This window comes from Rhineura floridana, chromosome 18 (genome assembly GCF_030035675.1).
Source record: "Rhineura floridana isolate rRhiFlo1 chromosome 18, rRhiFlo1.hap2, whole genome shotgun sequence".
Classification (NCBI taxonomy): domain Eukaryota; kingdom Metazoa; phylum Chordata; class Lepidosauria; order Squamata; family Rhineuridae; genus Rhineura; species Rhineura floridana.
The window spans coordinates 9,014,415-9,039,606 of record NC_084497.1 but is presented as its reverse complement, the minus strand read 5'-3'; the positions used below and the strand labels follow the sequence as shown (position 1 = coordinate 9,039,606).

The window sequence follows — 25,192 nt, the reverse complement described above, 5'->3', positions numbered from 1 at the left end:
TGAAATTGGTGAATACAAGTTAATGGACATGACTAACTTCAATGGGTCTGCTCTGAGTAGGACTAGCATTGAATCCATGGAGGCTTAGTCCAGCCATGCAAGTCCACAGAAGGTAACTGGCCCCTCAAATATTTTAACTGGATTTTTGTGTGTGTGCGTCTGACCTAAAAGGAGCCACAGACCCCCTCATCAAAAAAAATGGGTTGTTTGGAGGACATTACTATTAATAATAACAATTTTTATTGAATTTTCCAAAATGAAACAAAAACCAAATAGTCATACAATACAAAATAAATCATAATACATCAAGATTATGTGTCCTGTGCTCACATGGAAGGGGGGGGGGGAGAGAGCTGGCGGTCCAGACCAACCCAGTGCTCAGACATTCAAGAACAACAAATTGAATAGGGAGTCCATATATCAGAGAACTTCCCATTTTTCTTGTGTTTACGGAAGGTCACCTCATATGCTGCCACCTGAGCCATGTCTGACTGGGGGAGGGGGTAGACTTCTCCCAGTATTGAAGTGTTTAGCCACCATGAGTGGTCCTGGAATGAGTGGTTGTGGACCAGCTCCAGACACTCTTGGATGAGACCGATTATCTGGATCCATTTCAGTCGGGTTTCAGGCCTGGTTTTAGCACAGAAACAGCCTTGGTCGCCCTGTATGATGACCTTTGTCGGGAGAGAGACAGGGGGAATCTCCTTGATCTCTCAGCAGCTTTCGATACCATCGACCATGGTATCCTTCTGGGAAGACTGGCTGAGTTGGGAGTGGGAGGTTGTCAGGGCCCCATCAGAGGACTCCTCAGATGAGGACGACTCGGGAGTAACAGCAGCAGACCCAGGAGCAGCAGACTCAGAAGGAGACACGGAGGAGCCTCCTGAGAATCCAGCTCCTTCTCCCCCTCAGCTGCAGAGCACCCCAGATACAGCAGAGGCCCTGCAGCCAGACACAGACAGTGCACAGGATACTCCCCCCTCACCTGCAGAACGTAGACAGCAGAAGGTCAGGCAGAAGAGGGGCAGGCCTGTCTCCTTAAGGCCCAAACGCTGAGGGCTCACACCTGCTGTCAACCCTGCTCTTTATAAGGCACACCTTGGCTGCAGCTTGTTGCTGACTGCAACGTCAGGCGTGGCTTGTGTGTTCCTAGTTTCCTTGCAACCTCTTTTGGACTGACCCCTTGGCACTTGATCCCGGACCTCTACTGACCTCGCTTCTGGACTCCTGACTCGGCAAGTATGCTTCGGACAAGCCTGGCCCTTATCAGCTCCCCTCCTCCTAGACCTGGCAGATTTATGGCCAGACTGCCGGCTAAGGACTTTGCTTCCCTGCCAACCACCCAGGAATTCCAGCCCCCACCGGCACTGCTGACGCAGTGTAGAGCTGACAGAGGTATTGCAGTGCTTCTGCTCCTACTTGGCAGGTCACCTCCAGAAGGTGGTGCTTGGGGAACATTGCTTGGCACCCTGGACTCTCCAGTATGGGGTTCCGCAGGGGTCAGTTCTGTCCCCCACGCTGTTCAACATCTACATGAAACGGTTGGGTGCGGTCATCCTGAAGGAGCAGGTTCGTAGTTTGGGGGTTCTAGAACCATCTCTGTCACTTGAGGCTCAGGTAGCCTCGGTGGCACGGAGTGCCTTCTACCAGCTTTGGTTGGTGGCCCAACTATGTTCCTTTCTGGACAGGGATAAGCTGGCTTTAGTTGTCCATGCTCTGGTAACCTTCAAATTAGATTACTGCAATGCGCTCTACGTGGGGCTGCCTTTGAAGACGGTTCGGAAACTGCAGCTTGTGCAAAATGCAGCGGCCAGATTGGTAATGGGGACCAGACGGTCCAAACGTATAAAACCAATTCTGGCCCGCTTGCACTGGCTGCCTGTATGTTTCCGAGCTCAATTCAAGGTGCTGGTTTTGACCTGTAAAGCCTTACACAGCTTGGGAGCACAATACCTGATGGAACGCCTCTCCCGATACAAACCCACCCGTACACTACGCTCAACATCAAAGGCCCTCCTCTGGGTGCCTACTCCAAGGGAAGCTCAGAGGGTGGCAACAAGGGAGAGGGCATTCTCAGTGGTGGCCCCCAAATTATAGAATGACCTGTTCGATGAGGTGCGCCTGGCGCCAACACCGTTATCTTTTCGGCGCCAGGTCAAGACTTTCTTCTTCTCCCAGGCATTTTAGCATGTGTTTTAAATTGTTTTTATATTGTTTTAAATTTTAAAATTGTGTTTTAAATTGTTTTTAAAATATGTGCTTTAAATTGTATATTTGTTTTAATGTTTTTGATTGCTGTAAACCGCCCAGAGAGCTTTGGCTATGGGACGGTATACAAGTGCAGTAAATAAATGAGTGCCCTTAGAAGCCAGTTAAATTGTCCCTCTGCCCAAGTTACAAAGGACAGGTACTTAATTCAATAGAACTAATATCCATTCTTAACAGACTAGCCTAGGTACCTCAATCCTAGGGCAGCACTGGAGAACTTGCAAGTCCCAGCAGTCAGCATGGCCAGATGGATAGTTCAAGAACATCTGGAGGGCCACGGGTTCCTCCCCACCCCTATCCTAGGGTAATCTGAAAATCTGTTTTAGTCTGTCAACTGGCTAGTTAGGTTGATGATGGTGAGCCAGCCAGTGAGCTCTGTAGCTGAGCTTGAGACAGGAACTGGTTGGTTTTTGGTGTCCAAGGCAAATACTCCAGCCACTGTACCACACTGCCCATGGTGGACTGGGAATGTAAATTCCAGTACCTATCCATGGAATGTTTAGCTAACCTCCCTGCCCCCACCCCAATTGATTTCTGCTCCTGAAAATAGCTTGGGAAGTGAGACATTTCCTTCCTCTTGGATACAATGACAGAGATGTTAAGTCCTCAGGTGATGAGAGAACTGCCCTACTTTTGAAATCATTAAGCTAGTGCTTTGTGGGGCGGCACCGAAAGCAGAGATTTATTTATTTTTCATGTGTCATTCTCCCTCCCCCACCCCCCTAAAATGTGTGCTATTTGAGGAAGATTTTATATACTGTGGAGATACTTTGGAGTCAGTCTTGAACAATTTCTTTTAAGCAGGAATTGAACAGCCCTAGCATGTTTTTTCATATTCCACTTTTTAAGGTTATTTTGTAATTTCGGGTGTATCTTTTTTTCTGCCTTTCCATATCTCCGGGACAGCAGCTGAAAAAATGAGGAAAGTTGTTAAGTCAGTTGTGCAAATAAATCTGCAAAAACAGTTTACTAACCCATGGCATGAACACACTCATCTGCCCACTCGTACCTGTGCTAGATGGCTGTGGCACCTTCCCTGTGAGAAAAGCGTTTTGAGGAGGGGAAAGGACAAGAAAATGCCAATAACAAGATTATGTAATGTGTAGAGATAATAAAGGGATTCCCTCCCTCTTTTTTCATAATGCTGGAACTGAAAGTGACAGGAGGTAGTCAATACATAAGAACTTACGAGTTGTACTGTACGTAACATCGGTCATACAGCATCGAAATGGGCATGATTAACTTAGGCCCATTAATTTCAGTGGGTCTACTCTGACTAGAGCTTAGTTGGATACAACCTGTGAGAAGAGCCCTGATGGATCAGGTCAAAGCGTCCTCACAGTGGCCAATCAGATGCTGATGGGAAGCTCATAAGCAGGGCTTAACCTGTCCTGCTGTTGTTCCTATGCTAATGGTATTTAGAGTCATATTGCCTCTGATCCTGGAAGTAGTTTATAGTCAATTAGCCACAATGGCTAGTAGCCATCAAATGAACATAAGAGCCCTACAGCTGGATCACATGGAAGGCCGATATAGTCCAACATCCTGTTTTCAAAGTGGTCTGTCAGATGCCCCAGTGGGAAGCCCCCAAGCAGGACCTGAGCGCAACAGCCGCAACCCTCCCCACTTGTGATTCCTCAGCAACTCGGAGGCAGACTCCTTCAAACCCTGGAGGCAGAACATAGCCATTGTGGCTAGTAGTCATTAATAGCCATATCCTCCATGAAGGAAATACTATATACAGAAGGAAGTACTACTTCACAGTGTAAGCACAGTTAACTTGTAGAAGTCATCACAACAAGAAGTGATGCTAGGAGCTAAACAAATTATGACGAATCAACAAGTTCTTCACCATGATGCGTCTCATACGAACGTGAGGTCCAGTGTACAAGAACCAAGCCTTGCGACTCTTCACAGGAAGTGGCCCCCACTCTTCCCTCAAATTGCAGTATCCTTTGGGTGTGGTTGTAGTGGGAGGAGGTTATCTAACAGTTCTCTATGCATGAAACTCTTTTTTTTACTTGTGAATTTTGCCTCCTAACTCCCTCTTTGCTTTCCATTTTGTCCGAATAACTGACAAGCGTGTAAAAGCACACGCCAGGCTAGAAACTACAGTCCAACTCCTTGAAATGTTTTCTCGCAAATAAATAAAACAGCTTTTTGTTATGGAACATATCTTTCAGGTTGATTATTTAATTTGTTTGTTTGTTTTAAAGTGTTTATATACTGCTTAATATTTCAAAAATCTCTAAGCATTTGTGTTGGGGGGAGTGGGCATCTTGCCACTGAAAGTGGTGATAGCATCTATCTCTCCCAGTAAACGTAGGATTGCATCCAGTGTTAGTAGAGCAGACCCACTGAAATTTAAGGACATGACATACTTTGATTGATTGATTTCAGTGTGTTTGCTCTGAGTAGAATTTAGTTGGATGCAACCCTTATGCCTGTCTTTTTAAAAGGAGTATTTTGAAGAATTTCAGCCACCTTCAGACAGTGCATTTCCCCCCCACAAGGAGTGTTTTATGTACTTACAGGTTTATAACCACAATCTTAAGTCTGGTTTACAACCATCTACCTGGTGCTTTGGATTTATGGTTTTGATTTGATGCCTACTTAGTTAAAGAAAATAATTTTAACTCGCTTTTGGAGCTGGGTAGGGAGGAGGGATGACACATTTCATGGCTTGTAGAAAAAAAGTTACTTATTGTGTGGACATTCTAGGGACATGAGCAACACCAGGAGAGAAAAAAGTCTCTGTTCCAAGACCCTTATAATCAAAAGGTAGACAGTAAAGGGATGGAAGGGGAGCAATCAGAATAGCAGAATGTATGTGAATCATTGAGGGTATGTCCTCTAAAGACTTCATTTTGGTGGTCGGATGTACAGAGTAGTTCATCAAGAAATAAGTATATGTGGGGAGTGCAATATATAAATTACTCATTCTCTTATGAAGATTCTTTGAATAGCTTATGGTACAGGCCTCCAAGTTGGATTTAGAAAGGGAAGAGGTACCAGAGATCATATTGCAAACATATTGGATAATGGAACGGACCAAGGAATTTCAGAAGGAAATCGCCCTGTGCTTTATAGATTACAGCAATTTGACTGTGTAGATCATGAAAAACTATGGAATGCTTTAAAAGAAATGGGAGTGCCACAGCATCCAATTGTCCTGATGCGCAACCTGTAGTCTGGACAAGAGGCTACTGTAAGGACAGCATATGGAGAAACCGATTAGTTCCCCATCGAAAAGGGTGTGAGACAGGGGTGTATTTTATCACCCTATTTGTTTAATCTGTACGCAGAACATATCATACGGAAAGCGGGATTGGACCAAGATGAAGGAGGTGTGAAAACTGGAGGAGAAATTTCAATAATTTAAGATATGCAGACGATACCATACTACTAGCAGAAACCAGGAATGATTTGAAATGAATGCTGGTGAAAGTGAAAGAGGGAAGCACAAAAGCAGGACTGCAGCTGAACGTCAAGAAGACCAAAGTAATGACAACATGTAACTTTACAATTGACAATGAGGACATGGAACTTGTCAAGGATTATCAATGGCGCAGTCATTTATTTTATATATTATTTATGTATTTATTATTTGATTTATATGATGCCCTCCTCCCAGCAGGAGCCCAGGGCGGCAAACAAAAGCACTAAAAACACTTTAAAACATCATAAAAACAGACTTTAAAATACATTAAAACAAAACATCTTTAAAAACATTTTTTTAAAAAGCTTGAAGGCATCATTAAAAAAAAAAAAAGTTTAAAAACATATTACAAAGCAATTCCGACGCAGACTGGGATAAGGTCTCAAAAGGCTTTTGTTTGCGGCCCTGAACGCCTATTGGGAGGAAGGGCAGGATATAAATCCGGTATGGGGTTCCGCAGGGGTCAGTTCTATCCCCCATGCTTTTTAACATCTACATGAAGCCACTGGGTGCGGTCATCAGGAGTTTTGGAGTGCGCTGTCATCAGTATGCTGATGACACGCAGCTCTACTTCTCCTTTTCGTCCTTTTCAGGTGAGGCTGTCAATGTGCTGAACCGGTGCCTGATCGCGACAATGGACTGGATGAGAGCTAATAAACTGAGGCTCAATCCAGACAAGACTGAAATGCTGTTAGTGGGTGGTTCTTCTGACCAGATGGTGGATGTTCAACCTGTCCTGGATGGGGTTGCACTCCCCCTGAAGGAGCAGGTTCGTAGTTTGGGCGTTCTTTTAGAACCGTCCTTGTCACTTGAGGCTCAGGTAGCCTCGGTGGCACGGAATGCTTTCTACCAACTTCGGTTGGTGGCCCAGCTACGTCCCTATCTGGATAGAGACAATCTCGCTTCAGTTGTTCATGCTCTGGTAACCTCTAAATTAGATTACTGTAATGCGCTCTACGTGGGGCTGCCTTTGAAGACGGTTCGGAAACTGCAGCTCGTGCAAAATGCAGCGGCCAGATTGTTAACAGGGACCAGGCGGTCCGAACATATAACACCGATTCTGGCCTGCTTGCACTGACTACCTATATGTTTCTGGGCCCGATTCAAGGTGCTGGTTTTAACCTATAAAGCCTTACACGGCCTGGGACCATGATACCTGATGGAACGTCTCTCCCAATACGAACCTACCCGTACACTTCGCTCAACATCAAAGGCCCTCCTCCGGGTGCCTACTCAGAGGGAAGCCCAGAGGATGGTAACAAGAAAAAGGGCTTTCTCAGTGGTAGCCCCCGAATTATGGAACGATCTCCCTGTGGAGGTACGCCTGGCGCCAACATTATTATCTTTTCGACGCCAGGTAAAAACATTCCTTTTCTCCCAGGCATTTTAATAATTTAATAATTTTAATTTTAAACAATATTTTAACATCTCAATTTATTTTTAGCATTTTAGTATGCTAGTATATTTATATTTTAGTGTGTTTAAATTGTTCTATAAGTGGTTTTAATTGTATTTTGATGTCTTGCTTGTTGTGAACCGCCCAGAGAGCTTCGGCTATGGGGCGGTATAGAAATTTAATAAACAAACAAACAAATAAATAAATAAGCTACAATTCCCATCATCCCTGACCATTGGCCATGCTGGCTGATGGGAGTCAGAGTCCAACAGTCTCTGGAGGGCCACAGGCTGCACATCTCTGGGCTGCACACGGCCTTAGGATGTGAAGTCCGAGTTACGTTGCTCATCTGTCTCTTGAGGAAACCACTAAACCAGTTTCCTTTAGTAGGGTGTGCATTTGGTAGGCCCAACTCTTAACATTTCACTCTCCCTAAATCGGACATCCCTTTTTCCGTCTGTTGAAGAATCAAGATCGAAATTGTTGATGGTGTGGCTCTGTTAGTCTTTCCGTTTCGAAATGTCGCCTTAAACCATAGGACCGGTGATCCCCCCCTTATTCTTTTCAAAGAAGGCAAACGTCCCTACTCACACACACATTTGCTAAGCTCAGCTTTCCCACATTACTTAATTCTGCCAATTAGCTTGGGGTGAAGTAGTGCAAAACATCTGCTATCTAGCTGAGGGGGGGGCAAATGTGGCTCTCTGGCCCTCGGGACTCTTCCCAGGCTATGCCCAACTTTATACGCTCCTTGAGGGTTTTTGCCTGGCTAGGATGTATCCCTGATTTCTGATAACGCCTCTTCATTGCCTGGATGGAGGCCTGAGAGGGGTACACGAGTGTGTGTAAAAACTAACCTACTGTACAAAAGGTAAACATTGCATCCTCCATTGCAAGCTGGCCCCTGGGAGGTTGCCCAGAAGGCAATGTGGCCCTCGGACTGAAAAGGGTTCCTGATCCCTGTCTAGAGAATATGAAATCTTGGGGAGAAAATACGCCACAGGGAAAAGGGGAGGATGAGGGGCAAACAGGAACCACCAACTATTTGTGTGAGATCTAATCTCTGTCAACAACTTCTCCAGGGCTCCAGTTATTTAAGTAAGGTCAGCTGCTCAGGAGCATTATTATTATTTTAAAGTGGGGTGCAGGCCATTGAAGGAGGTGCAGGACTCGTGTCTCTCTTCTACCTTCACAGAGGCATTTTCAGGCTTAGGGAACATATATATCCCCCAACAATCTATGAGGAGAGATTATAGCAGGCTTCCAAATACCCCCACACCTTCCATTACCAGTGGCAGAGTAAGAATCTCCTCCGGCAGAACAGGTTGTGAAGCTTTATGAAAGCCAACTTCTCTCTCTCCGTTTTTGGCCACAGGTTGTGTGTCTTTTTTGAAAACCAATAAAAATTATTAGCCGAAAAAAAGTAGGCTAATTACCTATTTGCAAGGCTGTTTATTATTCCCATTTTACAGATGGAAATGAGGACTGAAGGGTAATTTTACCCTCTCCCAACACTGTCAGCTGTGGTTTGGCAGTGGTGTGGGTTGCTTTAGTGAATGACCTTTGTGGATCTCCCCAGTCTCATCCAGAATTAATTCTGCAACTGCACTCCGTCTTTTCAGCAGTTCATAAAAACAGTGAGTTGTTTTTCAACCCCAGGTGTGAAAACGTTGCCTTTGGGGCCAGTAGATTCACCTTCTTCTTTATCTTCCCTCTGCCTTTCATATATACAGACCTATTTATTCAACGTAAGTTGACTCACCTCGTCATTCAAAAGTGTGCCTTTCCTGTTATGGAGTCAGCAACTCCTTGAACTGGTTATGCTAAGCACAAGACATAGGTTGAACAAGCCCCCCCCCCCAAGTCTGATAACCACTGTTACAGCCTTCTTGGAAGGATATGGACTGTTATACAATTATGGGACTTTATTGTATTTTTTCCCCTTTCTTTTGAAAACTAGATTGATTTGAGATTTCGGCCTGTTTTGTGATATTTTGTGGTGTTATTTATTGATGTGGGAGAGCCGGTGTGGTGTACTGGTTAAGGTGTTGGACTATGACCTGGGAGATCTGGGTTCGAATCCCCACATAGCCATGAAACTCACTGGGTGACATTGGGCCAGTCACTGCCTCTCAGCCTCATGAAAACCCTATTCATAGGGTTGCCATAAGTCGATCGACTTAAAGGCAGTACACACACACATTTATTGATGCTGTTGTAGTTTTATTAAATTATTATTAATTATTATTGTGTTCTGAATTGTTTTTAGTATATGGTTTTGTTCTTGCTATGGAAACCGCTTTGAGGTCACCTGGTGATGAAAAGCTGCATACAAATATTATTTATTTATTGAATTTGTTAATCGCCTATCTGGCTGACCATCCAGCCGCTCTAGGCAATGTACAAAGCAAAATGATACAAAAACAACATCTAAAAAACTAAACAATGAAATAACACTAATATACTAAATAAATAAATAACAATAAATAATGAACATACATAGACAACTGCTTATTATTTATTTATTTATTACATTTGTATATCGCCCCATAGCCAAAGCTCTCTGGGAGGTTTACAACAATTAAAACATTAAAAACAAATATACAAATTTAAAAAAAACACATTTAAAAACAACAATTTAAAAACAGATGCTAAAATGCCTAGAAGAGGAAAGTTTTAAGCTGGAGCTGAAAAGATAACAGTGTTGGTGCCAGTTGCACCTCATCAGGGAGATCATTCCATAATCTGGGGGCCACCACCGAGAAGGTCCTCTCCCTTGTTGCCGTCCTCCGAGCTTCCCTCAGAGTATGCACCCGGGGCCTTTGATGTTGAGCGTAATGTATGGGTGCTTAACCTTTAAGTAAGGGATGGGGAGGACTTTTTCATCCCAAGCGCCGCATTCCATTCTGGGCAACCTTCTGGGGACCACATGCTTGTGGCGAGTGGGGCCAAAGGCACTGAGCGCAAGTGTCACATTTGTACAGCAAGCTGGTTTCTACACACACCCCTCTCTCTCCAGGGAAAGAAGAGGCGTTATCAGAGTTCAGCCAGTCAAAAACACACAGGGTGTGAAGCAGGGCTAGTTTGGGGGCGAGTCCCAGTGGCCAAATGGAGAGGCCTGGATGGCCTCAGGCTCCCCACCCTTGCTTGAAATGCTGCTGCTCGAGAAAAACCTGGATCTTGTTCTGATAGGGTTCCATACACCGACTTCCACACCGCGCCTTGGAAAATTTACCTGCCATGTTGCAAGCATCCCCTGCTCTGTGAGGCGGGCAGGGCTTTCAGTCTGGATGGGAAGGAAGGAAGGGCCAGAGCTCAGTGATATCAGGCCCCTGCTCTGCATGCCGAAGGTCTGAGGTTCAATCCCTGGCATCTGCAGGTAGGGCTGGAGAAGGGCTTCCTGCCTGAAACCCTGCAGAGCCTCTGCCAGTCAGTGTAGACTGTACTAAGCTAGATAGACTAGTGGCCTGACTCAGTATAAGGCAGCTTCCTAACAGGATCCTGGGCCAGATGGAGCTTTGGGTTGATCCAGCCGGACTCCTCTTCTGTGCTTAAATATCTCACCACCTCCTTCTCTGCTTTAGGGATACTTCCCCTGCACAAGCTTCTCCTGATTCCACTGACCTTTTATCGCTGGGCTGATTGCCACCCGAGTCATATTTCAGCTGGGCTGGGGGCTGCTGAAATAGCCCTGTGCTCCCTTTCTTATTTTTTTTGGGGGGGGGATATTCTGGTCTGTGCAGATGGGGACATCGCGTTGGCTGTAGCTGACTAGTCTTCGCACCGCCTACCCAACAGACCAGCATCCTTTGAACCGCGTGCCCCCCGCTCTTTTCCTTTCCTCACTAACAAAACAGCACACCTCTGGGCAACAGCCGTTTCTTCTTCTGAGGACCTGTCTCAAGGGAGCTCATTGCTTACTGTGTAGGTGTGCATCTGGACACATTAACATTCAGAAAAGCAGGTGATGTAATCCTTGCTATTTCTGTCACCACTGTCCTTGGCTAGAAGGAATCCAAAGGGAAACAACTCCTTATTTTGTTTTTCAGTAGTAATAGTATTCAGGGGTGTTGTAGTTCGGGATCTCAGACCGCTTACTTTTTTGGGAGCAGGGCCCCAATGCCTCACATCCTACGAGCCAATCAGCATGGAAGAGGAGTATGTTAGCCACCGTTGTAACCTGCTTCCTTGTTCTTTCCTGCTGACTGAAGCCAATCAGAGCGAAAGGAGGCGAGTCGGCCACTGAGAAGACTCTTCTCAGTAGCTAACACTCCTCTTTCAGGTTGATCGGCTCCTAGCGACATCTGTTGTCGTGGGAGAAGACATTAACAAGGATCTCATTCTCAACACAGCAGCTACAGAAAAAAAGGGGGGAGGGGTGTGGCTGTGATTATCATGAAGGGCCCTTGCACTTCTGAATTTGCTGTGATGCTACTGGTAGTATTCCACCAAGGCACTCCTCACTCACTGGGCACAGTTTATTCTTCAAAGGCTTTCAAATCACATTAGTAATAGTTAAAAAAATGTGAAAATACCTGCTCAGGATTTATGACTTGCCGACGCCATGCCCCACCATTGTGCAATAAAATTAACATAATTTATTAGGTCTGCTTCCAGAAAGGCTCTTTGTTCCTACATTTGCAGAAGGTTGCCTCTTCTGCTTTGCATGCAAAAGGTCTGAGGTTGAATCCTTGGGTCCTCCAGGTAGGACTGAGAGAATCCTGTCTGAAATCCTGAAGGGATTCCTGCCAGTCAGCATGGACTATATTGGTCTAAGTCAATATAGGGTGGCTTTCTGTTTAAATCGGCTCTTTATTCAGAACTATGAGGACTGGAATCTCACTTCGGAAGATACCAGTGCAGTCCCTGGCAGCATCTCCAGGTAGGGCTGCGAGAGAGCCCTGCCTGAAATCCTGGGCAGCCACTGCTAGTTGGTGCAGACAGTACTGAGCTAGACAGGGCCAATGGTCTAACTTAGTATCGGCAATTTCTTATATTCCTAAATTAAGTCACTTGAAATAGTTTCTGAGAGAACAGGATGCTGGACTTGATGGGGCCCCTTTGGCTGGATCCAGAAGACTCTTCTTATGTTCTTATACTTTCAGGACCCATCCTATTCTGTTTCTAAAGTGCTTTAGCTGATTTTAATAGTGCATTTTTACATTGTTGTAATCTACGTTGGCATATGATGGTGAAGGGTGGGTAAGAAATCTAATTAATAATAATGATCTCACGCTTAACTACTTCTCTGCCACAAGGTCTGTTTCCAAACCCAGCCAGTCCGCTCCATGAAATCCAGGGGCAATGCCAGTTATACCTCCAGCCGCTCTGTTTTCTCTCTCCCCCCCTTCCCCAAATTAAGCTTTGAATGCAATTGTGTTTATGTTGCACCAGCTCCAACACCCTGTTGCAAAAGAAATAGGTTGTATGCACACCATACGTTTAAAGCGCATCTCCTTACCCCCAGAGAGAATCCTGGGAACTCTAGTTTTATCCCTCAGAGAGCTACAATGACCAGCATGCTTAACAAACTATAGTTTCCAGGATTTGGGGCTAGGTGTGTAATGGGCTTTAAATGTATGGTGTTTATGCAGACGCAGACTGGACAAAGTCTTCAGCGGCAGATGCATTCTGATTGACAGCATCTGTCCTGTTGAGTATTTCAGCATTAAGGACGTTGGCCTGTATTATGGGTGTTCTTCCTAGCAAAACAAAACAGGCCTGCCTCTGTGCCATTTGCCTAGATGAAAAAAAGACACCAGATAGCCCTTTTGCCCCTGTGGACCCACACTCTTCTTGCCAACCCACAGGGGAGTATAATTAACGCAACACAGCTGATGCCCTCTGTCTCCAAACATGGTGTCACCTTAAAGGCACGCCCCAGAATGCGACGCCCAAAGGACCTTGAAATGCTGACAGCCATCCAAAGGCTTCTGACCAACTGGACCACACCTCTGCCTTGCATCCCCAGTTTTAATGTGTTCACCAAAGGGCAGTTGTGTTGTCGGTGTAACCATGTGTGTGTGCATAAGTGCCCTAGGAGTAAAACAGATTAGGGGCAAAGTTATTATTAACTTCAAGACTTTTAAAAGTTGCTCATGTTAGAAGCTTAAGTTGTGGCCAGCAAGGGGCCACCACTCAAGGTAAAGCAAATGGGCTGTATTCAATATTATTCATACTCAAGAGTAGACGTATTAAACAGCATGGCTGATTTAGGTCCATTAACTTCAGGGGGTCTACTCTTGAGTAGAACAATGCTTTGCATGCAGAAGATTCTGTGGTCAGTCTCTTATTAAAAAATGGGGGAAACCACTACTAATAAAACTAGACCAGGGTAGCCAATGGTTGCCCTCCAGATGTTGGACTACCAACTCCTATCACCATCCCTGACCACTGGCCATGTTGGCTGCAGGGAGTTGGGAGTCCGACAACATCTGGAAGGCACCACATTGACTACCTCTGGTCCAGAGGAAAAGTCTGGGCTGCAAAAACTAAAGTAATTATTACTGGGTTACTCTTTCAGCAGAGATTCAGCAGGTACCCTCGCTTTTGACTTTGAGGTGACTCTTGGATATCCTTTTATGTCGACAGGCCTTTGCAGCTGCTTAATTTTTATTTTTTTATTAGCCAGTCATCTTAATGATTATGTGTATTTTTTATTTTTAAAATATTTTATGAAATGATAAAGAAATTAGAACGTGAATATCTCCTCTGCACCTGAAGCGCCCACCCAGAGAGAAGGCTACTTGCCAAGTCTCTGCATAGTTTCAAGTTTAGTTTATCTGTTCTGCAGACCATAAACATCAGATACCTTTCAGGGTTATGAAGAAAAAACATGATGCGTATGTACACAGCTTGTGCCTTTTAAAATAAGAGTGTAACAAAATCCACAGCCCAAAAAGTTTTAAAAATACAATTTCAGCTCTGAACTCACCTTCTTCTAACAATTGTGTCCTAGTTTTGATGGCCGAAGTGAGAAACTTGGCTATATTTTCTGTAACCTTAGTGAGAGTCTGCATTAAAACTGAAACATAAAACTCATCTGAATTTCCCCAAGTGTAAAGAAAGTACTAGGGATTTTATACCCCTATAAAAAACTAAATAGAAGAACATGATTTACCTGCTCAGGTGAAGCCTCTGTCCTGCAGGGATCCTTGGGAGTTGTAGTGCATCTCCACTCCTGGCTTCCAGGGTTCCTTTAAGGATTACAACTGGATCATGATTATACTGCTTGAAAGCGCTACACAGATGCCAAGTATTTTTCATTATTATTATTGAATTCATTGGCCCTTCATGTAATCACCATCTTAACCAATGACATTTACTTTAAACGAAGCATGTTTAGAATGACAGCTTCTCAGTCCAATTCTATGATTGTCTACTCTTTTTCTTGGGTTTTTTCCCCTTGTTAAACTGTTTTGTTTATGTTTGCCACCCTGGTCTCCTTCAGAAGGAGGGACGGGGTACAAATTCATAGAATCATAGAGTTGGAAGGGACCTATAAGGCCATCAAGTCAAATTCAATTAATAATAATAACAGCTCTGGAGTATGGAGCAGTGAACTCAGTGGGACACACTCCCAGGTGCATGGATGAATCATATTGGAGCACAAGCCTTGCTTTGGGTGGTGGGGGGGAGGAGGTCTCAGTCCTGTCCACCAGGGTTGGAGAACCTGTGGCCCTCTAGATGTTGTTGGACTCCCTAATAGCCTGCGGGGATGATGGGAGGTGCCTTATGTTCCCCATCCCTGCTCTAAGAAGCAACATTCTTGATTGCTTGGAAGAGACTTAGGAATCTCTTTATTTAGAAGAGACATTCCGTCCTGAGAGAGGGATCTTAGAATCGTAGAGTTGGAAGGGGCCTCTAAGGCCATCGAGTCCAACCCCCTGATCAAGGCAGGAACCCAAATTAAAGCATCCCCAACAGGTGGCTGTTCAGCAACCTCTTGGACACCTCCAGGGTTGGAGAGCCCACCACCTCCCTAAGTCATTGGTGCCATTGTCGTACTGCTCTAACAGGAAGTTTTTCCTGAAGTTCAGCTGAAATCTGGTTTCCTGTCACTTGAGCCCGTTACTCCATGTCCTGCACTCTGGGATGATCAAGAAGAGTTCCCTGCCCTCCTCTATGTGACAACCTATAGAGGACTGGAAGAGTGCTGGGCAAACTTGTGGCCCTCCAAGATGTTACCCTAGCCAGCATGGCCTATGGGCAGGCATGTTGGGAGCTGGGGTCCTGGCAACATCTGGAGGGCCACAGGTTCCCCATTATCCCTCCTCTGGCCAGCCCCATCTGTCAGAGCTGGGAAACCTGGGGCCCTCCAGATGTTTTTAGACTACAACGCTAACCCTCGAGTCGTGAGGAGCGTAGAGTCAGGCTATCTAGTTCAGTTTTGTTGACACTGACCGGCAGCAGCTCTCTGGGCATTGAACCCGGGACCTTCTACATTGCTCTACCGCTGAGGGGTGGCTCTTCCCACCACTGGCCGCGCCTTACGGAGGCTTGGAGCCCAGGACCCTCCGGCGAGCCCCACAGGTTGGCCGCTCCGGGGCTTCTTCCTTTCGAGGGTTTACCCCTCTCCTTCCGACCCAGCGTATTAAGGCCCCGTTCCAGCTGGGCAAAAACTAGCGAGCCAGGTCCAAGCAAAACGCCAGAAAGGCGAGCGCCTCGAGGGAGAGCTAGCCGCTCCGCGCCACACGTTGGTTAGCCCCCGATCGAGGGGTTACCAGTCCGGGCGAAGCGGCCCTTGCTCCCGAGTAAGCGCAGCTAGGAAACTCGAGTCGTCGTCGTCCATGGGCGCGGCTAAGCCGCTGGGAAAGCGAGGCGGCCCTTCGCTCTCCAGGAGAGGCAAGCGCTCTCTGGCAGCGACGCCCTGGCTGGGCTGGCCGGCTGCTCCTGCTCCTCCTCCTCCTCCTCTTCCAGCAGGCACAACACCATCGGTTGGCGTAGCCGGCGGCGGCTAGTCCCTCCTTCGGACTGCCGTTGCGCGCCTACGCGCCTCTCGCTATCTTCATCCGTCCACGCATAGCCGAATTCCTTTGCTGCGCGACCCCGGCGGGCCCGGCCTCTCCACGTGGTGGCCCCAAAATGTTTTAAAAGGGGGGGAACCCCAGTTGCATCCCCAAAGATATCCCAGCCGGCCTTTCTTTGCGCCGCCTTGGACGCCTCTCCAAGCCAAGCCTGCGCAAACCGCATTTTGCGCAAATCGTGGAGCTGCGTGGGGAGCAGAGAGAAAGGAGGCGGTTCCGTGCAATCGCATTAATGGGGGGGGAGAGAGAAAGAGGGAGATCGGAAGAGGAGGACCCGAGCGAAGGGGGCCGGCGCGCGCATGCTCCCCACGAGCGCCTCCATGTGTAAAGAGAGCGCGTTTGGCCAAGGGAGGGGGCCAGAGCGCAGCCGGATTAAAGAGAGGAGGAGGAAGAGGGATCTCGCCGGCTGGTTTGCAAGAGGGGGCTGCTGTTCCCGTTCTTCTCTTCCCCCCCCCCCCGTCCTGAAGGGGGTGGGTTGAAAACGGAGGTCTAGCCGCGGATCCGCCTTTCGCGTCGGGATTGCCTCCGAAGCTTCGTAAGTGCGCCTCTTTAAAAGTTTTGGGGGTTTGTTTTTCCCGGAACCGGGAGGGGGGGGAAGAGGAGAGACTTCTTTGCCCCCCCCAAAGCGATGCTCTAAGGAGGGGGAGAAGGCAAGCCGAGAGTTTCGAGGGGCTGTGGATCCGGGGTCCTTCTCTCCCCACCACGCTGGGTTTGGGTTTACTAGAGTCTGAGCCCCCCCCCACGGTCTTCCTCTCTCCCTCCTAGAAACGGGGGGGGGAGGGGAGGAGTGTGAAATTGTGCCCGCTCGACTTCCTGCAAATCGTCGCCCAAACCTTTGGCTGCGGATTGGGGGCCGCGGGGGCGGGGAGAGAAGAGCTTGACAAGAACAAAAATGGAAGCGGGGGGGGGAATTCCAAGCAACTGGATGTTGTTTTTATTTCTTGCCTCCTTTTTTGTTTTGCTTGCTTAATGGAGGATGCCAACGGCAGAGGGAGACGACAGGAAGCGGCAGCTTCTGTTTTGGAGGCGGCTTCCTCCTCTTGACAATATGATCCCCCCCCCCCAAAAAAGAACTTTTTTTTCTAGTTCCAAAGCTGCGCCTCTTTTCTCAGGGCCCTTACCCTGTCTAATGAAACGCTCCAAGCGGCCTTGGGGATGGGGACTGGGGCCGGGGGTGGTGGGAGAGTTTGCTTCAGAAAGTTACAGCCCTCTTCTGCCCCTTCCTTCCTTCCTTTCCTGGCTCCTCCGCTTCCTCTTACCACCATCACTCATTCTCTTCTTCGCCTCCCAGTTTCGGAAGAAGAGAGGCGCTGAAGTTCAGATGGGAATGTGGGGAGCGGGGTGGGGTGGGAGGACTGGCACGGCATGGCATTGTCGTAAAACCCATGGCTTGTAGAATGGATGGCTTGTAGCCCTTCTGGCCCCCACCCCACACTAGGGGGTTTTAAGTGGGAGGGAACGTGATTCATGGGGTGATCTAAACTCCCTTGGATGGGGCCAAGGGAATTTCAGGCGGAGGTAGGGGGGTCTTAAGACAGTGAGGATGGGCATGCCGCCGGCTTTCTTGGGTGAGGCTTTTTTTGGGGGGGGGGGTGGAATCTTAAGAACATATTTCTGTCCTTTTCTTGGTACCTAACATGGCAAATTGCCAGACAGGATTCGGTTCCAGAATAAGAGTCTGTCCTCAATCCTCTGCTATGATTTTTCATAATTATTTTTATTTGGCGCAAAATGAGCTGGGGAACTCTTAAGTGTTGTCTAAGCCCCCCCCCCTTGCTGAGGCTCTCTCCTTTCTCTCCCCCCCTCCCCTCAGCAATCTTGCACCATCTCTTCCTAGAATTTTGTCTGTTCCCTTCCTTACAGGACAGTTGTGTGTCTGTGTGTTTGTGTTTGCTGACTCCCCACCCCCAATATTCCAAAAATTTTCATGTCATGGTTTCTTTCCCACCTGTTGGACCAGTGGCTGTTGCTTTGAACTTGCTGGTTGGCCAAATCTTTTTTTTTTCGCCAGGCCGGCGGTGCACTCTCTCCGTTCGTAGGCAAACTCTTTCTCCATCTACCCCAACACTTCCAAATCCTTCTCAAAATGCAGCATAAACATCCAGCGAGCATATCTTTAAGGTCTGATAAAAATCGGGAAGGGAGTGGGATGCAGGAGCCTGTGGCCCTCCAGGTGTTGGTGCCCTCCAGTTCCCAGCAGCCAGCGTGGCCAAGGGGTCAGGGGTGATGAGAGCTGGAGTCCAGCAACATCTGGAGGGCCACAGATGTTGTTTCCCATTCCTGGAGCAGAGGGTGGAATTCCTCTCTCGTAATACTCTGGACATACCAGGAAGCTGCCTTATAACAAGTCAGGCCATTGGTCCATCTATCTCAGGATTGTCCACATTGACAGGCGGCAGCTCTCCAGAATTTCTGGTAGGGGGCATTCCCAGCTCTATCTGAAGATGCTGTTGGGGCTTGATCCTGGGACCCTTGCATGCAAAGCAGGTGCTCTGCCACTGAGTGACAGACCTTCCCCTAAAGGTAAAGTAAGGTTCTAGTCCTCATGGCGAAGACATGATCTACACAGGAACATCGGAAGCTTTCTTATACCGAGTCAGGCCTTTGGGGCTTCTAGATCAGTATACCCTACACTGACTGGCAGCAAATCTCCAGAGTTTCTCCCATCCCACCTGGCGATGTTGGGACTGGACACCTTCTGCATGCAAAGCCGCTGCGCCGCTGCTGAGTTCCCCAAGAATGTAACGGGTTGGCAGCAGCTCCAAGAACACCCACAGGAAGTCATTTTTTGTTTTTATGAATGGTTGGAAACCTCCTCAGGATCGTGCTGGCGTGTTCCAAGGGCAGTCTACAAATCTGGAGAATCGAATGACTAAAAATGGGATTTGTTGCCACAAGATATGGCAATGGGCACTAATTTGATGGCTTTTAAAAAGAAGACCAATTCTGTGGGAGAACGTTGTCTGCGATGATTAGGAGTGGGTGGAGAAATTGCTCACGAAAAGATGTACTTTAGTCAAAACTGTATACAAAAATGTGTTTTATTAAGAGAATTTAGCACTAAAAAGCTAGAAAATGTTCATGAGGTTTTTTTAAAAACCATGAATTGCTACAGAAATGGGGAACTGAATTAAGATTGGAAAAAACTGATGGATCTTTCCATCCCAAAAGATGATTAACCACAGCTGGTGACCAAGATAATCGAGGGGATGGAGCGACTCCCCTGTGGAGAAAGGTTGTGGCATTTGGGACTTTTTAGTTTGGAGAAGTGAGTCAGAGGCGACACGACAGAAGTTTATAAAACTATGCATGGCATCGAGAGAGTAGATAGAAGTTTTTCTCTGTCTCTCATAACACTTGAACTCATAGATATCCAGTGAAACTGAATGCTGAAAAATTCAGGCAGGCAAAAGAATGTCCTCCTTCATGCAGCACGCTGTTAAACTATGGAACTGGCTCCCAGAGGAAGCAGGGATGGCTACCAAAAGAGGATTAGACAAATCCATGGAGGATAATGGTATCAAAGGCTACTAGCCATGATGGCTACATTCTCCCTCCACTGTCGGAGACAGTATGTCTCTCAAGACCAGTTGCTAGAAACCTCAGGAAGGGAGAGATGCTGTTGCGCTCAGGTCCCGCTTGCAAGCTTCCCATAATGGGCATTTGGTTGGGCATTGAGAGAACAGGATGCTGGACTAGATGGGCAGCTGGCCTGATCCAGTTGTTGTTGTTATGTGCCTTCAAGTCGATTACGACTTATGGCGATCCTATGAATCAGCGACCTCCAAGAGCATCTGTCATGAATCACCCCGTTCAGATCTTGCAAGTTCAGGTCTGTGGCTTCCTTGATGGAATCAATCCATCTCTTGTTTGGCCTTCCTCTTTTTCTACTCCCTGCTGTTTTCCCCACCATTATTGTCTTTTCTAGGTCTTCTCATGATGTGTCCAAAGTATGATAACCTCAGTTTCATCATTTTAGTTTCTAAACCTGATCCAGTAAGTCTCTTCTTATTTTCTTATGGAGTGGTTCCCCCATGTACAAGTCCAGGAGACAAATTGCATTCAGAGGGGCTAAAGGACCCTCTAGCCTCATGAGTTTTGTTCTGTTTGGAAGCCTGTTGCATTGTGTTGGAATTCCATAGAAGTTGGTTCTAAGTAATAACTGCCCCCTTCCGGGTTCTGCAAAGGGGTGCGCAGGAGTTTTTGCAAAGCCTTGCATGCGCATGTGCAGGTGAGGTTGCTAGTGCATTGCAGCTGACTGGGTCCTCTGTCTTTTTTTCTTTTTACCGTCTACTTCTGTATTGGAGGTAAAAATGAAATGGACTGCCTTCAAGTCAGTCCCGACTTATGGCGACCCTCTGAATAGGGTTTTCATGGTAAGCGGTATTCAGAGGGGGTTTACCATTGCCTCCCTCTGAGGCTGAGAGGCAGTGACTGGCCCAAGGTCACCCAGTGAGCTTCATGGCTGTGTGGGGATTCGAACCCTGGTCTCCCAGGTCGTAGTCCAGCACCTTAACCACTACACCACACTGGCTGGATGCCTTCAATCAGGGACAGCCAATGTGCTATGCCCCAGATGTTCTTGGACTTCCAATAGCCAGCATGGCCAGTGGTCGGGGTGATGGGAGTTGCAGTTGAAGAACGTCTGTAAGGCACCACAATGGCTACTCCGTTGCCTTAAGTAGTTGAATGACTTTGAGGAGTACATGTGTCGTTCCCCCCACCCATCCCAGATGGAAAGTGGGCTTCTGAAGAGATCCAGCAGCGTATGCTGCCTTGTCCCACTTGAGGCCTTCATGGTTGTTCATTATAATTATTTTAAAAATCAGCTGGTCTTCTGTGGGCAAAGAATTGAGACCAGGGGGGCAGAATTGCATGCAGACTGTAATGCAATTATGTGGAGTTTTTTTTTAACAAGGTGTACATCATGTGCCAATGCGGTGCCCTCCATGCGCTGCTGGCCTACAGCTCACTTCATCCCCATGCTGGGAGTTGGGAGTCCCAACGACATCCAGAGGACACCACGCTGGTGGCTGCCTCTGTGCCGTGTTTTACAGTTATCACAGGCTGTGGATAAAGAGAGAATGGCCATCGCCTTGGGGTCCAGCTTGCGACCTTCACAGGCGTGCCTGGCTGACTGCTGTTGGGAGCAGGGCCCTGGGTTGGAAGGAATTTTGCCCTGATCCAGCATTTTTTTTCTTGTGTTGCGGATTATCCTTGTAACATCCAGCAGTTGCTGAAGCCACACGTGCGAGTTAGCTAGGGTTTTCACTATTAGCCCTAGTGATTTTAGAAGGAAACATTTCCGTTTAGAAGCAGCATACATCGGAAGACTGGGAACCTGCAACAGGGTAGGGGCTGTTGGCCTTCATGAACTTGCAAAGTGAGTATCTCAGCCGGCTGACCTCCGTCGGAGGCGGTAAACGGAAGGGAATACCGACCAAACGTTTCTTTATGCCTGATGACATCATTTCTCCTTTTCTGTTTGCTTAAGACCATTTCCTAGGACGTGTCCTGTGCACTTGAATGGAACTTAAAACTTTTTTTCTCAGTATGCAGGATTGGGACTTTAAGACTCTCTGGTAAAAGCTAGCTTGCATGCAAATTTCATGTGATTTTTACTTTCGCTTCTGACTTCTACACTTCCGCTGGCTCTTCTGCGATGGGGGTAGTTGGGGCTCAGTCAAAGACGAGACCCAAACATTTATAAAACGGATTGGCCTCCAGAATTCCTACTGACAGTGCCGTGCTAGGGAGATGGCAACTTTACCTCCAGCAGTAACCAAAGGGTCCTGTGCCCCTTAAAAAGATATGCAGGGTGGTGAAATTGGCCTCCCTCACAGGCTTGTTGTGAGGCTTGTTGCCCCCGGGGGGGGAGAGAGAGGTGGCGAACGGTTATAGGTCTGTGGTCAGGCACCTGCTTTGCAGGCAGGAAGTCCCAGGTTCAGTCCGCAATGGCATCTTGAATGCCTGAAATCTTGGAGAGCCACTGCCAGCCAGTGTCGGTAGTGCTGAGCTAGATGGACCAGTGGTCTGACTCACTATAAGGCAGCTTCCTAGTATGTTCCTTGAACACTTTGTGAATCGGTTTGAATAGTCTCACAGCAACTGAGTAGGCACCAGCATTAATGACCTGTTTGCATTCCCGTGGGCTGAGAGTTGTTTTTCAGCCTGGCTAGACCCTCTTGGTTCAGAGCCAGCGGCGTCAGGCCTGATAGGGTGAGATTGATGATGCTTTGAGTCCTGAATTCTGCCCTCTGTTCTTGACATGCAAAGCCAGGCTTCTGGCCTGTCCTTTTTTGCCCTGGTAGGGGTGGCTAAAACTTCCTCTTCCCTGTGGGGACGATCACCTGGCTGAATGAGGCCAGAGGCACACACAGAGGTTTCCTCCTTCTCTGCAACGCAACTCGGCTGCTGGGTGTGGGAATGGGCATGGGGGGCAGGGAAGGGAGGATGTTGCATAGTCATGCCACAGCATTGCATCAGCATCGTGTGTTTGGCACACGTCCCAACCTTGCCTGTTTTTAACATCTGGATCCTTAAGACGTCACCTGGGCCTGTGAGGGTTTTTTGGGAATATGCAAGAAAGGAGGCAGCCGACCAGCGCGTGAGGCATTTGGCGAGGAGAAAGCTATCAGTGGCTAGTAGCCACATTGTTCTCCCTCAACTGTCAGAGGCCGTAAATGCCTCTGAATACCCGTTGCTGGGAGGAATCCCAAGTGAGCAGAGCTCCTGTTCCATTCCGTGTCCTGGGACATCTGGTCGGCCGATATGAGAACAAGATGCGGGACTGAATGGGCCCTCTTTGGCCTCATCCAGCTGCAAGGCTTTTCTTGTGTTCTTAACGAAATGCAACAAAACGATGCAAAAGATTTTTTATTTATTATTTGATTTATATCCCGCCATTCCTCCCAGCAGGAACCCAGGGCTAAAAACACTCTAAAACATCATAAAAAGACCTTAAAATACATTAAAACAAAACAATGCTATAAACATTTTTAAAAAAGCTTTACGATATCAAAAAAGGTAAAGGTGTCCCCGCACTTGTAGTGCGAGTCGTTTCCGACTCTTAGGGTGCCATCTTGCGACGTTTACTAGGCAGACCGTATATATGGGGTGGGATTGCCAGTTCCGTCTCCGGCCTTTCTTTACCCCCCAGCATATGCCCGGTACTAATTTTACCGACCACGGATGGATGGGAGGCTGAGTGGACCTCGACCCCTTTTACCGGAGATTCGACTTCCTCCTTCCGTTGGAATCGAACTCCGGCCGTGAGCAGAGCTTTGGCTGCGTTACCGCCGCTTCCCACTCTGCGCCACATTATTATTTTTAATTGAGTATATTATTTTTGTTAATTTGTTAACTGAGTATTATTATTTTTGTTAATTTCTATGGAAATATCAATGCACCTAGCAATTTGCAAAATAAAATAAGCCCTGACTGCAGTCTGAGTTTCAGTAGTGGGGACGGTGGCAGAGGAAGGCCAAGGCGTTTGACAGGGCAGGCCAGCATGACAGGAGAGGAATAGGAGCAAATGCATGTACAGTATTTAGGCTTCCTTGAAGTTATGGCAGACTTTGGCTACTTGCCACAGAGGACCAGCGTCAAGGGTTGGCATGGTTAGGCATCTCTGAGCACCCTCTAGCACAAGGCCTGCTGACAAAATCCTCCTAAACCTGTTCCTCCTCTTCACTGTTGCTATTAATATTATTAACATTTTTATATCTCAGAACAACTTCAGAACAAACACAAAACAGGTCAATATCAATTAAAAGCCAATTTCTAAAAAAGAATGTAAAAAGGGGGGGAATCAATGTATGGAACAAAATTTTCCTAAATATCTGTATTGATGGCAATATGGGATTTGAAAAGCAAAGATCTGACTTGCCACTGGTTGGTGGCTGACAGTAGTACTGTTTGGGAAAACATATCGGGTATACAAAAGTTTGGGGCATCACACTAGTAGAACAGCTAAGGAGTAAAATAAAATTGGCCAGAGGATCAAATAATAAATATAACGTATTACATCTCCATCACAGTACTTTCACCTTTGGAACTTTTAAGCTCTGAACTGCTACAATAGTTTTGTATAGTTTATATGTGGGCTGTGTGTGTACATTTAAATTTATAATAAACATTTTATTAAAAGGGTTGTATCCAGCTAAGTTCTATTCAGAGCAGACCCATTGAAATTAATTGCCCCAAGCCATGTCCAGTCATGTCAATGGGTCAACTCTGGGTAGGACTAATACTTGATACAACCCCAAAACATTCAGGGTGGTGAACCGATTAGAGTGACTGTGACTTGGGAGACCAGGGTTCAAATTCCCACTTGGTCATGAAGCTCACAGTCACTGTCTCTCAGCCTAGCCTACCTCACAGGGTTGTTTGTGAGGATAAAAGGGGGGGTATGTATGCCACCTTAAACTCCTTGGGAGGAAAGGTGGGATATAAATGCAGTAATAAATAAGTGCTTATCCAACAAAGGGACAAATCCCACCCCACTCCAAAAAAGATGAGCTGCACAATAGAGGCTTAAATCATATACAAGTATGCTCTCAAAAAAGCTGTGCAAATAGAAAGTCCTAGCATGGTGCTTTAAAACTGACGGTGATCGTGCTGGGCAGGTTTCCCTGGGGAGAGACGTCCCCAAGCGCTCTAAACAGCAGGCAGTTTAAAAATCCAGCATGACGCGTTGAGCAAGCTTAAGAGGTAAAAGGCTGAAAAGAAAGTAAAGATGGTGCCAGGAGATCCTCTCCAGGAGGTTAGTTCTAAGACAGGGGTGCCATGACTGAGAAGGTCCTGCCTCCAACCACCATCCCCTTAAATCCAGGTCATTGGGGTGCATGCAGCCCAGAGCCTCTGAGGTTGACCTTATTAACCTAGCAGCTCCTTGCAGGCAATAGTTGAGGGACATATTCCAACAAGCAACAACACTCAAGAAAGGTGCAAAGGGATGTGGAGATCTCTGAGGGCCCGATCAAGAGGGGCCCCTTTTCTGAGGTTCTCCACCCCTGACCATGGGCTTTATTGTATCTCCCTATATGAATCTGTCCGGGATTT

At 47.0% G+C, this 25,192-nt stretch overlaps 1 protein-coding gene across 7 annotated transcripts in view; it reads left to right on the top strand.

Annotated features, from left to right (window-relative positions):
• The window catches only part of GATAD2A (GATA zinc finger domain containing 2A), a 91,553-nt gene that overhangs the window by 4,520 nt on the left and 61,841 nt on the right, over positions 1-25,192 (top strand). For 2 of the 7 annotated variants that reach the window (XM_061601704.1, XM_061601705.1), the window contains exon 1: positions 16,197-16,664. The exons of 4 other annotated variants lie outside the window; for them this stretch is intronic. The gene's annotated coding sequence lies outside the window, so the exon portion shown is untranslated. Of the gene's footprint in view, positions 1-16,196; positions 16,665-25,192 lie in introns of those variants that run through there. One more of the 7 variants, XM_061601708.1, reaches the window with a different exon arrangement.